The sequence below is a fragment of the Talpa occidentalis genome, unplaced genomic scaffold (assembly GCF_014898055.3).
Source record: "Talpa occidentalis isolate TD23 unplaced genomic scaffold, MPIMG_talOcc4v2.1 talOcc4.6, whole genome shotgun sequence".
NCBI lineage: Eukaryota > Metazoa > Chordata > Mammalia > Eulipotyphla > Talpidae > Talpa > Talpa occidentalis.
The window spans coordinates 29,876,987-29,890,338 of NW_023604972.1; the positions used below are offsets into that span (position 1 = coordinate 29,876,987).

General features: G+C 53.8%; 1 protein-coding gene across 4 annotated transcripts in view; it reads left to right on the forward strand.

Annotated features, from left to right (window-relative positions):
* Positions 1–7,613: 7,613 nt before the first annotated feature.
* Positions 7,614–13,352, forward strand: part of PDGFRA (platelet derived growth factor receptor alpha) — a 44,339-nt gene continuing 38,600 nt past the window's right edge. Inside the window, exon 1 of one of the 4 annotated variants that reach the window (XM_037530469.2) lies at positions 7,614–7,804. The gene's annotated coding sequence lies outside the window, so the exon portion shown is untranslated. Of the gene's footprint in view, positions 7,805–8,693; positions 8,997–10,390; positions 10,571–11,426; positions 11,480–13,352 lie in introns of those variants that run through there. The other 3 variants (XM_037530472.2, XM_037530470.2, XM_037530471.2) reach the window with 3 other exon arrangements.

Sequence of the window (13,352 nt, forward strand, 5' to 3'; positions counted from 1 at the left end):
TAAGTGTAGACAGCTTTTTAAATTCACCCAGCTCCCTGTGGATGGACTTAGTACAACAGCTGAATATTCAGGAGATAAAAATTCCTGCTGTTCTTTCTCAGGGTTCACTGATAAATGCTGGAGTTACTCAAGATTCTGTTCTGGATTTTCTTCTCAGTAATCCTTCCCTTGTCTAAGTTTTGCCAAATGGATCATATTTTTTTAAAAAAAGATTTATTTATTTATGCATACAAGGGCTGGGGTACAGGCCAAAGGTGTGTGTGTTGGGGGTGGGGTGGTGAGAGGATTCACCAGAGACAGAGTGGGGAACAGAACAGGCAGATTGACTGAAATACACTGCTGAGGGGAGCAGTGGGCTAGTCAGGAGAGGTCTGCTGTGCCATGTGAGTAACTCCCTGGCGGGCCAGCCAGGATCAAACTCAGTGCTGCAGAGGCTGTGGATTGCTTCATAATGCTGTACTTCACCCCTTGCACCACCAGGGAGGTGCTGGATCATGTTTTAGAGTGGACTCACCATTTTTCCTCCCGAATCTGTTCTTATTGTCCTCCAACAGAAATGGTACCAACCATCTGGGGTGAGCGAGGGACCCCACTCTTTCTCCCAGCTCCCATTCAGCCCGGAGTGTGCACAGTCTACTTACTCTTTCCACCCACTTTTCCCAGACCCCATCACTAGCCTGGCATCAGGGGGACATTCTCGCTGACTAGATTGCATAATAGCCCCCCTGGCTCCTGGCATCATCCAGACTAACCTTAACTAAAATACAATTCTGCTCCAGTCATGTAAGTTCCAGACTTTTATCACGGCCTGGAGAGCCTCCACGATTCTTTTTTTTTTTTTCTTTTTTTCTTTCCTATGCTTTCCCTCCCCATCTCTTTCCCCACCAAGCAGCTGTGATTCTTCCTCAACTAGATTCTTACTCTTCTTGGGTTGCAGAGACATCCCTTACCTCTAAGAAGCCTGCTCTGACCTTCAGGTTGGAGTCCGGCTCCTCCTGTGTGCTCCAACATCACTCTGACTCTAACAGGCACTGCAACATTATCTCGCAGCTTCATGGTCAGTTGTTTGCATAACTAGTCTATGAACCCTATGGAGGCAGAGCCATAACTTAGCACTTGGCACAAAATATTGGGCATCTTTGACTCAGTATTTATCAAATTAAATTGAATTAAGATAAGCTCATCTCCCCAACCCTTCCCTGCCCCCGAGTCTGAAAATTCCAGTTGTGCAGTTGTACATTCTGCAGAGTCTGGGAGGTTCTGTGGCCCATGATTCAACACTTTGCCTGTCCTGTCTCCTTCAGCCATCTTCATAACCATCTCCTAAAGAAGTGAACTTCAGTGAAATAAGCCAGAAGGAAAAAGAAAAATATTGGATAGTTTCACTTAGAGCAGGAATATGGAGGAACCCAATAAGACATCAGTGTAAAAAAATAATAACAGTACAAAACACAACAAAGCAAAAATGGACAATTATAAATCAGAGACATCCTGCAGGGGAGGAGGAGGGAGAGGAATCACAGGGAGAGAGGGAGGAGCACAGGGGACTGAGGTGATGGTGCACGGGTGCCTTGGGGAAGGCAACTTTATGGGGACTACACCTGAGGGGGTAGGGGGAGCAAATATTGTTTAAAAATGAACAATGATGTAAAAAATAAAAAATTAATATTAGATTAAAAAGGAAAAAAAAAAGACAATGTAAGATTAAAAAAAAATAAAGAAGTGAGCTTGTCCCCACGCGTAGTCTATTGATACTCAGTGATGACACTAGCAAGTTCCCTGAGTGCAAGGACCATGTTCTACTGACTGCTATATTCCTAATGTCCAGGATAGCGCCAGGCACAAGGCAGATGCTCAGTGAATTTCTTTCATCAGTGAATCAACTCCCCAAAGAAGAGGAGACATTCTGGTTGGTAACCTTGATGAATTAGGAAAACAAGGTTGGAGGGAGGTGAGTGGGGTAAGGAGGGCCATGTATGAGAAGCATGGGACACTTCCTACTAAGTCTACCCTCTCAAAGTCAGGTTTCCAGTGGACAACCCCAGCAGGACACCCAGGGGTTTCCTCACAGATCCTCACCCCAGGTTCCCAGAGGTTGAAGTCTCAGTTTACCTTTCTTTCTCCTGGCCTTCTTACAGACACTGTGGTTGGTGATGCCAGGTTGTCTTCAATTTTTCAGTTGCTTCTCTGTTGCTGCCCAGTTCCTACTCTTCCTGCCTCTGGGATCCCTTTGAGAAGGCCTGAGATATCGGGAAGTAATAACTAAGAACCAAGAAGTTCTGGGCCTCCCTGGTGGTGCAAGGGGTTAAGACACAACCTATGAAGCTATCCGCAGCCACTGCAGCATGAGTTTGATTCCTGGGCAGGGAGCTACCCACATGGCGCAGCAGACCTCTCCTGACTCGCCCCGCTGCTCCCCTCAGCAGTGTACTTCATTCAATCTGCCTCTTTTGTTCCCTACTCTCTCTCTGGTGAATTCTCTCACCCCTTGCATCTCTGGCCTGTACTCCAGCTCTTGTATGCATACATAAATAAATCTTAAAAACAAAAAAAGGGCCTCCCTGGTGGTGTAAGGGGTTAAGCACAGCACTATGAAGGAATCCACAGCCTCTGCAGCAGGATTTGATCCCCGGTCCCCCCAGGAGCAACCCACATGGAGTAGCAGATCTCTCCTGACTCACCCGCTGCTCCCCTCAGCAGTGTATTTCAGTCAGTCTGTCTGTTCTGTTCCCCACTCTGTCTCTGGTGAATCCTCTCACCCCTTGCATCTCTGGCCTGTACCCCAGCTCTTGTATGCATACATAAATAAATCTTTAAAAAAAAAAAAAAACCTGTCTAAAAAAAAAGAAGTTCTCTCCCCCCCTTTAATCAAGCATAGGAAACAGAAAACTAGACTAGCCTTCACCCAGCTCTTGAGGCCAATCAGGGCTGGCCAGGTAGGCCTCCTTCTAACCATCTTCCTCATAACCTTCTCACAGATAAATGAGTGTGTCCTGTGCCTGTGTGCGCTCTCTTGAAAGCATAAGTGTGACAGCGGCTATGCCTGTGGGGAAAGAGTCTGAAGAATTAAGAGAGAGCTAAAGTTTATCGAGCTCCTTCTCTGAGCTTTTTATATCCAGTCTCATTCAATCATCCTACCAACCCTGGGCTATCTATACCTGTCAATACAGATGAGGAATTTCAGGCTCAGAGAGATGATTTGTCTTGGTCACATCACACAGTAAGCGAAGAGAGGAAATGGACAGGCAGATGCAGGCCCTTCTGTGTGCAAATTTCTCAATGCCTGTAACTTCGCTCATCTCTGATATGGGAATAATGCACAATCATGGGTTGTCTTGGTGATTAAATAAGATACTACCCTGATTAAATAATATGGTTTATATTCAAACCTATGTACTATAATATAATTAATTGTGGGACCCAGTTTCCACTCACTTTTCACTTCACAATGCTGGAAGGTTGTGCTGGAAGGTTGTGTGGTTTTTTTTTTTTTTTTTTACATCACAGGACCCTGCTGTTCCCCTGGGACTTCCTGAGGACAAGGCCCTTTCTTCAGTCAGGCTGACCTAAACAGAGCCAGCCCTCCCAAGCCACAGCTGTGTGTTGGAAATCTGGCAGACCAAGGCCCCTAATAAAGAACAGACCTCCCAATTTAGTCACCGCCCCCCCAACACACACATATGGGTTTTCAAATTAAAAGAACAGAAACTATGTCCTACAGAGGAGCAGGAGTAGGAGGCACAATATCCCTAGACTGAAGATGCTGGGTTCTCTCCCAAGGAAAAGTCTCATACAATGACCACAAAATCCAGAAGGTTCCTGTGCCATTACCACATTTTCCCCACCTTTGAGGCAGGTTGGTCCACTTGGGCCCTATTGGTCACAAAACAGGGCTCACAGTCTCTGGGCCTCTGCTTGTCAACCCGCTGAGCTGCTAGGAACCCTCCGAGGGGGTCCAGCTGGTGAGCAGCCCCAGGGAATTGCATTCTGCTTTTCTTTGGAGGCAAATCTAGAGATGTTGCACCCTAGATCCAGTTGGCCTCTATGCAGAAGGGGAGTATGCCAGGGGTCTCGCAGAGGAGTTACCCCAAATCAGAAAGACCAGTTTGGACCCCTTGGAGGAGTCTTTCTTTTCCAAGACTTGTGAGCAGGTTTCAAGTCGCATTTGGGGTAGACCCGAGGCAAAAGCCAAATCTTCCGGCCAGGACCCCATATTTGCGCTCCCCAGCCACAAGCCTTCCCCAGGAAATGCCTTCATGGGCCCAGGGACACGGTTCCTCCAGAGCGAGTCAAGGATGGAGGGGGGCGTTGTCTTTTTCAAATGGTCTTTCATTTTTAAACCAAGAAACTGGAAATGTACTCCGATCCCTATTTGAAAGAGAAAAAGCACAAGTTTGTTTAGATGTGATTTTCACAAAGGGTTTTGATGACCCCTACAATGTCTTATAAGACAAAATAGACCTTGCGCCTTCTCCAAGGTAGAATCCGAGGGAGGTGGAAGTAGGGAGCAGGGCTAGGGTAAAGATATAAAAAGCCAACTCAGAGAGAAACGCCCACAAAAGGCGTTGGACGCCCGCAGCGGCCGCAGAGGTTACCTAGAAGTTGGAGCTGAAATAGCGAGGCCGGGAGGCAGGTCGCGGGGGAAGATTTTGTTTTCGTTTTCGTGACCGTTTTGATTTGGTTGTAAGACGTTTTCGGGACCCTCTTTTTGAGGGTTGGCTCTAACCACATCTCTTTATGCTCTTGCAACCAATTTTCTGACGCCCGCGGGCCTAGGCGCTGGAGACCCCGCCAGAACCGCGGCGCCCCCCACCAGTGTCCCCAAATCTCCCGATCCAGCATAACTCTGGAGTTGGGCCTCCTTCCCAGAGGGTCACAGCCACCCAGGTTGCCGATTCAGGGGCTAAAATCCTCATTTTTAGCCCCATGATGATCCCTCAAGGTAAAGCCACAGGAGATTACAAATCAAAATCCGGGTGTGGGCAGGGGCCTTAGCACAGCTACCCGGGGGACGAAGGTCACTCCTCGGGGCGCACGGGCGTTCTGGACCCCCACGATGTCCCGGGCAGAAGCCAAAGGAGAGAGAAAAAAGGAGCCCATAGCCCGCCTTGGCCAGGGGACTCTTCTCGCCCGCTGCGGCTCCAGGACCACCCAGGACCCTGGGCGTCGGGGGAACAATCTGGAAGGATCTGAGAACAACCCTGGAAGAGCGCGTTTCGGCTCGCCCCACCTCCCTGCGACGCGAGGACTGACCGACGCGCTCAGACCAGACCTCTTGCAGCCACGGACCAGCCGCAGAAGGCGGACAGCAGGATTCAAACCCGCCTATGACAGTGGGAGGGGCTGCGGGTGGGGGATACGAGGGCAGTACTAGCTTTATGAAACGAACCGCCTCTTTTCCAAGGCCTCCAACACCGAGGTTGCTCCTGGTTTATTTTGCTTTTCTGGGGAGACAGATGTGGACCTCGCTCCATCTTTGCTCGGCCCTGCCTAGGCGAAATGTTTCCCCAACCATTTGCTTCCCCGCGCCACCCCCCACCGACGCGCTGTCCCGGGAGTCAGCTCCCCAGGCCTTTAAACCTTCTGGAATGTAACACATGGAAACCTTTAGCAAATGTTTGTTAATGATCATAACAAAGGCATCATTCAAATTAGGCAGGTAATTACTACCAGAAGGACAACTGGGTGCTCACTTGCTCATCCTTTCGGGTCGCTTTAAACTCTCGGGGGTTTCGGCCCAAAGTCACCTCCGCCCAGCCAGCTTTTCGGGCCCCTTTAAGCGCCTCTGAAACGAACTGTGAAGTTACCACTTGTGGGCGGGGAGCTCTGGGGCCCTGCATTTAGGAGACCCGAGCGGGGACTGGCAGTTTCCCCGACTGCAAAGCAGGCCTTTTGGATAGGCTTCCTGCCTTGCCTCCTACCCTCTTAGGTATTTTGTAGGGGGGGGGGGAACCCACAACAACCCACACTTAGATCTCAAGTTGTCTTTATCAATAAATACTATGAAAGCCTGCACCCGCTATTTCTTATTATTCCTCACTTGAGTTGTTTTTTTTTTTTTGAGGGGGAGGGAGAGTCGTTAGGACGGGTTCATTATCTACAAACATTACGGTATCCTGTTAGCATTCCGAACAACGGGCTGTTCATATATTTGCCTTCAATGATTTCCTGAAGGAACATGTGGAAGCAATAGTGCGCGGAGCAGTCACCCGAACTGAAGATGCACGAGAGGCAGGCGCGCTGAAGGGCTGCAGGCTTGGGGCCCCTCGGCGCCTTCCCGAGCCCAACGTCCCAGGACCCCGTCCTAGTTTAGCACAGCACCCCCTTGGAGAACTTCTCTGTGACCTTTCCCTGCCCTCTGTCCTGTGTCCACCCTCCTAACGAGAGAGAAGGTGATGGCAGTCCAAAGGGCTAGCGTCGACCTGGCTGCCCTGGCCTTCCGAGTGTGTGTGGGGGTAGGAATTGGGGGTGGGGTTGGTGGGATGAGGGACAAACCCTCCATCTAACAAGAGAATTCAAAATTAAAGAAGGCGGGGAGGTGAACGCGTCTCCCTCCCCAGTCCTCTCTCCAAAGCCCCTCTCCGCCCAGGTCGGTTTCTGGAGCGTCAGCGCCCCCTTCCCCTTACCAGCAAAATTGCTGGCTGCTGCAGCAGCAATCTCCAGCCTGTCGCGCTGGGCACAAGGTTTGGGGTTCTGCTCTCAACCCGAAGGTACTCTTAGGGTCCGAACTCAAGGCGCGGGAGGGGGCGCGAGGGGAGAGAGCTCGGGGAGGGTAAAAATGTATCCCCTACCCCCAACGCGCTGGTGGCAGACTAGCTGTAGTGGATTCCCCAAACACCCAAGCCAGAACCTTTTTGTGTGCGTGATAGAAACCAGGGCAACCTCGCCCAGATAACCCCGAAAACAAAGGCAGGGCAAGATAAAGTGGCTCTAAGGACTAAAGGTCGTTGTGTCGCAGAATGTTCCAAACCTACGCAGACACTTGATTCTTTGTACCCCATTTCAAAAAACAAAACCAAAAACCCATCATCTTAATATTGGACTCAACAGTTTGCCTAATCCTATTAAAGGATTAGCAACTACAAGGCACTTTCCCCAAAAGACCCCTGGCTCACAACGACACAACCTCCTGGAGACTTCTCCCAAAGGCCCATGGCTAGTCGAGCTAGGAGTTTCTATAAGAGGGACATTTCTAAACTCCAGATTTTAAACACTTTTGGGCACTCACTGCAATTTTACACCTTCTTTTTCTTCCATTAGAAGAGAATACAAAACAATATAGCCGCGCAGGCAAATAGGCTCAGAATCAGGGGAAAACTCATTCTGGAAATGATGGGCAGTTTATATTTTCACGAACCTCTTTCCCGGCAGCGCATCAACACCTCCCACTTCCACCACCCCCACCCCATCTGGTCTGCTTCTCCCCGCCCCCCCCCAGTTGTTGTCGAAGTCTGGGGGTTAGGGCTGGACCCCCTGATTGCGTAAGAGCAAAAAAACGAAGGCGCAATCTGGAGGCTGGGAGATTCTGAACGTAGGGAGTCCGAGGGAAACTTTTATTTTGAAGAGGCCAAAGAAGGGGGGGGGGGCTTCATTTCCTGACAGCTATTTACTTAGAGCAAATGATTAGTTTTAGAAGGATGGACTATAACATTGAATCAATTACAAAACGCGGTTTTTGAGCCCATTACAGTGGGAGCTAGAGGGAGAGAAACAGAAGGGAACTACGGGAGAGAACTAGAGGCCGTGGACATTCTTTTTACTTCCTATGTGGGATTTTCATTTCCAGTTGACATAGGAAAAGAAGGTAAGGGAGGAGAAAATATCATTTTTTTTGTTTGTAAGCGAGGTCCCCGATCAGACCCTTTGGGCTAGAAGTGAGTAATTTTACTCAAAGTTTGGGCGATGAAAAAAAAAAAAAACAACACCAAAAAACAAACCGGAGTTGAATTCCAGTTGCGTGTCCAGAGAGTAATTTACTTTGAATAAACTTCACTTGGCGGGGAGATAGCCATAGAGTTCGAAAGTCTAGGGTTTAAAAAACCCCTACATTTTCAGACCTGTTTTTAAAGCAGCGTTTTCCTAACAACTCTATGGCCTCCTAAGGAAATTGTTTAGGCTTACATTTTTGAGGTTTCTTTTGGAGCTGGGGGTTGTGTTCATGGGTCCTGGGACGCGCCCCAAGAAATGCTGAGAGTGGGGACAAAGGTGTTTGCCCTCGTCTTGGCAGTGGGTCCTGGAAGGCGACAGGTTTTTAATGAGTATTTTCATTTCTCGCTCGCGGTTTGGCGGGGCAGCGCTGTGCCGGGTGGTGTGGAAGCTGCCGGGAAGACGCGGGAGGGGCGGAGGGAGGGGTCCCGGGTGCGGCACAGAAGGGGTTTGCGGAGTGAGGAGGCGTGAAGGGCTCGGCTGGAGGAGTCCGGACCTTGGGTGCGGGCCGGGTGCTCGCTGCGCCCACCGAGGGCGCGTTGCTGGACGGCGCTGCGCCGGGTGCAATTCCCGGCCAGACTCAGCACAACCGTGACAGCTGCGAGACCAGCAGAGGGGGCCCAGGCTTGGGCAAGGGTTTGAAGAGCCCCCCAGCGTTTGTGGGATCAGTGAAGTGCTAGGGAGAGGCTGTGCAGTCTGCCGTGCGCTCAGGTTGCGCGCCCTAGCTCTGGAGCGGCCGCGGCGCAGGCGGCGCGGGCAGGAGGTCTGGAGTAATGACAAACACATTTGGCCCCGAGTGAAGAAGTCGTCGTTGCCTCGCATTCCAGTAACTGGGATTTGAGGAATTTCGAACAGCGCTCCAAGGGGCCCTTATTGTGCGCGGTGGTCCCCACCCCCACCCGTCTCTGCGCTTCCCCATTCTCGGAGGAGCTGTAGCTGCACAGCCCCGGGCTCTGCTGCTGCAGCAGGAAAAAAAAAAAAAAAAAAAAAAGAGGAAAAGTCGTCAGAAAAGTGCGGAACTTCTTGTAGGGAAGTTAGGGACGATTCCCAACAGAGGAACTTAATTCCAGGTAAGACTGAAAGGTGGGGAGTCTAACCATCCTCAGCACATCCCTCGGGGATCCCGGGTCTGGACGCCCTCGCGTCTCCGTGCGCAGAAACGTGACACTCGCAGCCTTGCCGTCTCTGCACCGCCTCATCCTCTCCAGTCACCCCCTGGTTCTTCCCTGCGCCGGCCTCCTTTAGAGCCATCTCCTCGCACCCCTCTTTCCTACGCCGACTGTCCCCGTGGAAATCTGCCTTTATCCGTGAGGTTTACCTCTCCCTGCAGCGGCTGGGGAGCGGGCGGCGTCCACTTGGCTCAGAAACAACTGGGATCAGCGGTTCTCTTCGCGAAGGGTCGCGGCCAGCTCAGAACTGGAGTGTGACCCTATTCGAGGAAGGCCGCCCGCGGGGCTAGGAGCCGGGGCTGCCTGGCCAGGTGTGCTGGAGCGGTCAGTGGCCTGGCCTGGCGTTTCAGTCAGTGCCCTCTATCTGCTGTTCCCCCCCAGCCAGAGCGCCGGCCCCGCACTTTGCTCCTCCAGCCCTGCTAAGACTTCGGGACGTGGAGAAAAAGTGCCTGGAAGAACTTGCCACGCACTCCACCTCTGAGGGCGAAGCAAACCCGGGTTGGAGAGGGAGCGTGGACGGCCCTTGCTCAGGTCGGGACTGCCTGGCCCCTGGCTGAGCTGCCTGGAAAAGCCCGGGGCTGGGCGGTGTGGGAAACGGCGTTTTGGCTCCGCAGTCCAATTGCTCAACGTTTTGGATGGACTCGCCTTGCTGCGGTCGCTCCCGACCAGAACCAGGCAGATTTTTAGAGCAGGGAGAGACCTCTGGGGTACCCGGGGCACGGCAGTTAGCCACGCAGCTCACCGGACGAACACCCCAGAGCCCAAAGAGCTGCAGGGCCGGAGGAGTGCAGGAAGGGACCGCCGGGAGCGGACGTGTGCGCCCCCGTCGGATGCTGCGCAGAATTTGGTTTTCACCCCCACCCCCATCTGACCCACCCATCAGCCCGCGGGGGATGCTGTTTGCAACCTTCCCGCCTTCCCGCCTCTCTCGGATGAAGGGGGACCCTTCTCTAACTCCCTAATAGGCGGGGACCCGACCAGCCTTGTCAGCCACTACTTCGGGTTTTGCAAAGTCTTGCTTTTGGTTGGACCCAAGTGTAGCGGGACTCCAGGACTGGCGTCCCGAGACCCCGGGGGAAAGAAAAGGAGGGAGACACTGAGCAGGAGCGGGTAGCTGCCTCTCGGCCCTTGCACCAGCCTCGAGATAGTCTGAGAAGAATCCAAAGCAGAGCCCGGGCTCTCGGCCCCTGGTGCATTTTCCTACTGGGGCGCGGACTGGGGAGGGGTGCAGGGGAGGAGCGTGGGGCCGGGCTTTCAGCCGCTAACGCGTCTGGCGCCGAGGCGGGCCCATTTTGTGCCTCCCGGGGACTGGCCGTGGGCGGCGCGCAGCCTGGGGACGTGGTGACTAGCGCCTTCCTGCAAACCCCAGCGCCTGGGACTCCCTCCTGACTCCGGGAGCGGCGACAAGGTTACGTGTTGCTGATGGAAAAGTAGCAATTCTGGGGAGAGCTAAAAGCCAGCTTGGCAACCGAAAGGTGCGGCTCTCAGCGTGCGTCGCGTCAGACTTCGCGGGGTCCGAGCGCAGCATTCGTTGTCTGGGGTCCAGAGGGGACGGTCTTGGGGCCCGCCGCCCACGCGGGTTGTTGCGTTTGCCCACGCGCGCTAGCCGGGCTCTGCCGGTGCTGGTCTTTTGCTGAAGTGGCTCGGAGGCATTTCCTTTTGTTTTAAAACAAGCAGTGAGCCGAGGATCGGTTGGCAAAGGAGATTGAGGGGGATAAAGAAAACCTCGAACTTGGGGCGCTGCCTTCCCTGCTTCTGCAGCCACTCTCCTCTCCCCACCTTCTCTGCAAAAGGGAGCGAGAGGAACAGGCAGACATGAGTGTGCGCTGGGCAGCCGCGGCACTGGATAGCGTCGGGCAAGGTGGGCACTGGGGAGGGCCCGGTTCTTAAAAGCCAGTTCCTAAAAGCGGAGGGAGCGCAGTCTCAGCTGGCCCCGACCATCTCCGCCAGCAGCCCCCCGCCTTGTCGCGTTCGGGCCCATAGGAGGCGCTGGCGCACGACTGTAACCCTAAACCCCCTGCTCCCTCTCCACCCCACCCGGCCCCTCTCCCTCCACCCCGTCCTGCCCCCTCCCAGGTCTCAGCTGAAAACAATGCAAACGCCCAGCGTCGAGCCTGGGGCGCAGCGGCCGCTGCAGCTCTGAGCCTAGGAGCGCGGCGGGCAGGGGCGCGGAACCCCGCGGCTCGTTGCCACCAACCCTGGTGGGGCTGGGCGGCCGGGAGCGTGGGGGTGGTGGGAGGGGAGCGACCCACGCTGTAGCGGGAAGCAAGAGCGGACGGTGCCAGCGTGGAACCTCCCCGGCGAAAGCGGGCGAGCGGCGGCCGGGGCTGCGCTGCCGGCGACCGCGAGCGGAGCCTCCGCGCACTGGGGAGCTGGCGAGCCTGGTAAGATTCGCGGGCTGCTGCGCCCTCTGGCGGGGCTTGGGAGCGCGGCCCCGCGTACCACCAATCTCGGGCGGCCGGACCTCTAGCTGGAGACCGCCGGACCCCCGAAAGGCTAACCAGTCACCCGCCTACTTCTGGAGGGCTCAGATAGTCACCTCGCAGAGCTGCATGGACCCGGGCGCAGCTGCGGGGGCGCGGGGGGCGGAGATGGTGGGTGTGGGGAGATGGTAAAGTAAGAGAAACTGAGCAGGGAGGATGGAGGGTGCTCCTGGGCATTTGGGGGGAATGGTCGTGGTCCCCCTGGGCGCTTTGGGGGAATGGTCGTGGTTCCCCTGGGCGCTTTGGAGGAGTGGTCGTGGTCCCCCTGGGCGCTTTGGGGGAGGTGGGTGCTCCTAGGCGCTTTGGGGGAATGGTCGTGGTCCCCCTGGGCGCTTTGGGGGAGTTTTCGTGGTCCCCGTGGGCGCTTTGGGGGAGTGGTCGCGGTGCTCCTGTGCGCTTTGGGGGAGCAGTCGCCGACTTTTGTTTTCAAGCCCCGCGTTAAGTCCCCCCGCAGCGCAGGCGGCCTGTTGCTGTTCTGTTTTACAACTCTGCGTTATTGTGCAACGGGAACAGTCGTTTCCAATCAGCCCGCGGTTCCAGGGCGCGGGCCGTCGAGGCCCTCGCCGGGCGGGTTGACGAGGGGTGACAAGGGCGTGCAAACAGGTTGGGGAGCGCGGGCCAGGTAACGGCGTCGTGCCACAGCCCAGTTTGGCCAGGTGTTCGCCCCCCCGGCCCCCACCTGGCCAAACAAAATCCTGGACCACCCTCGCTTCTCTCGAGAGGTTTTTCCTGATGCACGTTCGCGTTCTCCTACCCTCCGAGAACCCGCTGGCCGGCAGAGCCTCTCGCAATGGTGATGGTGTCTGTCCCTCACCGAATTTTCCGGGGGCCCCGCGGAAAGTTAGTCATTTTCAGGGGTGATGTCCCTATTTGTGCTGCCATTCTGCGGGCCTCGAGCTGAGGTCACCGCGAAACCTGAAGGTGCAATCAAAGAAAGGTGGAGATTGGAGGTTAAGATTTGGGATGTTTTACTAATTTCCCCCCACCCCCTCCCGCCACCGCCTCCACCCGTCTCCCTCCTGGATTTGGGATCTTTTAGCTTAGAACCAGCAGCGGCGTCTGGTGTCCTGGAGCATCGCACCCCCGCCCCCACCCCGGGATGCACGTCCCTGGACCAACACTGCCATCTGCTGGTCCTACTTGGGAACGGCAATGACTTGAGGGGATGGGCTTTGCGGATGCCTTTTTTGAGTTCAAGATCCAGTAAAAGATGACAACTGATTTTATTTTCTTTTAAAACTCCAAGAATCACTGGGCGGACAATATTTATTTTGAGGACTTTTCGCAGGTTTTAGCATTAGTTAGTCCTTTGTATTTATGTAATGATCAAATTGCTTGCCTACCACATCTGATTGTCAGAGAGACCTTGAGAGGAAGGTAGGCATGTGCCTTTATGAGTGAAGTCTCTTTCTCTCTGTGTTGTGTGTGTGTGTGTGTGTGTGTGTGTGTGCGCGCAAGGTAGCTTGGTGATCCATCTCACGTTCAAGTGTACTACAAGATACAATGATTGTTGTCCTATTAGGGGTCATACTTATTTGATGACAATCCAAAGGAAGTGTCATTTTAGTCTCCTGTGGTTCAATATCTAGTGCAGGGTGAGCAGAAAGGTTTATGAGCTCAGATCATTCCATAAATGTTCCCATGAAAAATACTCTAGCCCCCACCTATCACTGGAATGTCTAATGGAGCTCAGGGAGACCAAAACAACAAAACTGGCTCTGGTGGAGTGCAGAAATGGTAAACACGCCCTTGGTGAAGTTGCCACCAGTGTAGA